Source organism: Medicago sativa, chromosome 8, assembly GCF_051527215.1.
Source record: "Medicago sativa cultivar Bolivia chromosome 8, Bolivia_mono, whole genome shotgun sequence".
Taxonomy (NCBI): domain Eukaryota; kingdom Viridiplantae; phylum Streptophyta; class Magnoliopsida; order Fabales; family Fabaceae; genus Medicago; species Medicago sativa.
Window position 1 is genome coordinate 53,688,235 of NC_140756.1, and position 3,683 is coordinate 53,691,917.

The 3,683-nt window shown below is 35.5% G+C and overlaps 1 long non-coding RNA gene across 1 annotated transcript; it reads right to left on the reverse strand.

The window, feature by feature from the left end:
- Positions 1 to 874: 874 nt before the first annotated feature.
- On the reverse strand, positions 875 to 3,147 carry LOC146899533 (uncharacterized). The gene is made up of 2 exons (XR_015023088.1): positions 2,130 to 3,147; positions 875 to 1,117 (listed from the first exon to the last, which is right to left on the reverse strand). It is a non-coding gene; the product is annotated as an uncharacterized LOC146899533 (long non-coding RNA).
- Positions 3,148 to 3,683: the final 536 nt, after the last annotated feature.

Sequence of the window (3,683 nt, forward strand, 5' to 3'; positions counted from 1 at the left end):
TGTAGGTGTTCGTGTCTCTCGTTATCCACGTTAGGGGGATGCGAGAGGTTCTCGACCTAAGGGGAACGGTTCAAGCCGCAAGGGACCCGCACGACACTGAGGGAGTCCGATGTACGTACATCGGTTATGTATGGGAGTGTACTCGGGGTTACTCCACCCGGGACTCTCCGTAAAACGAATCAAGATTATGTTTGATTGTTCAACCCTAACATAATGATATAATGAATGTATTCATGCATGATTATGATATGATGATAGATATGAGCAAGATATTAAGGATTGCCAAGGACGTTCCTAGGTTACCCTATTCGTCCGGTATAGGTTGTGCCATGATTTAATTCATGTTTAGGCTTCGATACATTTAGTGTATCTTAGCAAAGCGGTTCTAGGAACCCTTAACCGCCGTGGCACGTATGTTGTTAGTAAGCCTATAACAAATAGGAAAGACCTAAGACGGGCTATAGCATGCACGACCGTCAAAGGTACAAGTCCACACACGTATAATCAACCGGCAGGTTGTAAAGTAGACACGTGATAACCATAGGATATCCCCGAGGTTATCACTAGCCTAGGGCTAGGAGGAGCTCACTGAGACATTATGTCTCACCCAACTCCTTATTTGTTCAGGTTCACAGGTTGCGCAAGGAAAAGGTAAAGAAAAAGTCTTGGATTGATCGTGGCTTCATGGAATCGTTTTTGTCACGACCAAAAAACACTAATCGTGACCGGCGCACGAACTAGAACATTCTAGCCCGGCAAGCCTATTGATTCATCTTGACAAACTATAAAATAAAAACAATTCCAATTCGGTTTTCACTTTAAAAAAATTTTACTGAAATTTCGACAGAGTTTCCTCTGTAAATTCAACATTTCCAAGATATGAATCCTGTTTCATCATTTAGTATCTCAAATAACATTTTTCTCATACTAGTATTACCATTAGAATCTCAAAGCGACATAACTAAATGTTTGTACAACTCAAACAAAACATTTGTAAACAACCAATAGCTGCAGATACATTAATCATTCAATTTATACACATAGGAAACCTACCAAAAGATTGACACTGATAGATCTTTAACCCTGCTAGAAGCTTTCTACACAATTGACTTTGAATCTGTAAAAATATAAGAAAAAGGGTAAGTCACAAGGACTTAGTGAGAGACAACAACCACTACCAACTAGAAGGGAAACACATAAGAGCACGATAGTTGCTTTTCTCAATTCTAATTTTAATTTACAAAGCTAGTACCCGTGTAAAAATATGATAAACTCACAATCAAGTGTACCGTGAAGATTCGGAAAACTTTGTAACTTTATCAAACCAAATAAGACTATATCAAAATTCGATTTCGTCAAGAGATGAAACCAAATCCACAACTTTAAATAAAATATAGAAATCGATTATAATGAAAAGAAATCGAGATAATCAAATCCAAATAGAAAATAAAAATCGAACTTAATGAAATGGAATCAAAGTAATCACTTCAAATAAAATATAAAATCATATTCAATTTCATAATACCAAAATAATCAACGTTAAATAAAGTATAGAAATCAAACTTTAGTGAAAATAATCAAATGGGTGAATCGAGAACTAGCTCCATCTCGTTGATAGCCCTCTCCTCCTAATGGTGGCCTTTCCATGGGGCGGCTCCATCTAACGGATAGCTCTTTTCTCTCGACTCAAAACAAGATGTAAAACATTTTCAATTAGGAAGTTTACCTCTCGTTGATAGCCCTCTCCTCCTAATGGCGGCCTTTCCATAGGGGCGGCTCCATCTAACGGGGTAACTCTACCTAATTGAAATCACATACTAGGTGCACCTAGGTCGTCGCAATGATAATCAGTTTTCTCAAAACATATAGCTTTAAAACCACAATTCGTAAAATATCAAACTTGTCCAAGCACACAATCAAATCCCAATTTGAAATCCTTTGCTTATAAATCATAGATAAAATCTAAATAGAGACCACAATAATATCATCGACTTTAAATATGTATCAAGACGAGAAAAATATTCGAAGGGTATGTTCCCCATTTTATAAAACACTTTAACATAGAAAATTTATCAAATATCAATAATATTAATCATGAAAATATATGATAATGATCGTTATCAACTCACCTTAATATTTTCTGAAGTCTCCGCGCTGCTTGAGTCCTAGTTAAGCTCTCGGTGTGCTCCGTAAGCACTTTTATCCTAAACATCTTAACTGTAGCTTATGGCTTCTGCGTGTTTCGAATTCATTCCAAACTTTGATCAAAACTCTTATTAATCATAGGCGTTCAATTCTGCACCTTTCTAACTAGTCTAAATCCACAATTTAGCTCATTTCGCAAAAATCATGACAAAACCCGTAAGCCTTTTTCTGCAGCTTTTCCAGCAACATTGTCCAACTTCAAACGCGTTTTCCAAACTCGTTTCAAATCCGAATCATACAAAGTTTGTGTCCAAACTGTAGGGAATTAAATGAGGAATCCATAACTTTAACAATCACTTCATTCCAAGTTACACAACCAGATTTACGAATACAAAACCAGAACCCGCGCTTACTAACTTTCATGAAATTCAGCCATATGATTCCCACAATTTCAAACGTGCATTTCTAGTACCAAAATTACACATGTAGAAGCTTCTCATTCCTTCTTTATAACAACACTAAACATATATTCATAACAGCCCATATAACCAAACACCTTAAATAACTCAATAACAACTTGTAGCTTCTACCAATTTCAACATCATTCCCATCTCTACTCCACTTATCCAAACATGTAGAATTGGTTCTTAATTAACTCATACAACAACTTCAACATATTATCATGATATATTTATCACAAAGCCAACATCACAACTAATTACTCACTTACAAGGACTGTGGCTTCAGCTTCAAGCACTTGCAAAAACCCTCAATTCAAGCTTGATAAAAAAACTCCACAAATTGTGATGGTGATGGAGAATCAGCTGAAGGAGGAGAAAAGATGGGATAAACTTGTCAATTGAATTCTTATGTTACAAGGATAGAGGATTCATGCTTGTATGTTGATTTCAAAAGGTTAAAAACGAAGATGATGATTTGGGTGTAGGAGGGAGAGAGGACCGGTTTTTTGGTAAGGAGAAGGGAAAGAGAATTCTCTAGAATGGTTTGGAAAAAATGAAGAAAATGGTTAAAAAAAAATAAAAATAAATGGTCCCCTCTTCTTTTTAAAAAAATCTTGAGTCCCAAATGACCAAAATGCCCTTCAAGGAAAAAGACACATTTACCCTCTATTAATACGTAACCATTAAATTCTTCGAGTTCATTGGAATAATAAGCGAGACATTTACAGACTAATGTCTCGTTTCTCAATAAATAATTAACCCCTTTAACAATTATTTATCTTTTGACATGTAACTAATACGACAATTTATTACAAATTCAGCGGGATATTACAGTTTTGCTGTAAAATAGAGATGTATATGTTATATTATAAGATGTGTTTTTATGGGTCTTGTAGTTACCCTATGTGTATTAAACCTTTTGGTGTAATAATGTAACATAGTAGCTTTGGATGGTGTTGTAACCGAACTTCCGGCTTAATGTCGTGTCTTGTATTTGTATAATTAATGTATCCAATGCCAGTTTAACGCTTATTTGAATATTCTAGACACTTTCAAATTTAGGCGTTACATTGTACC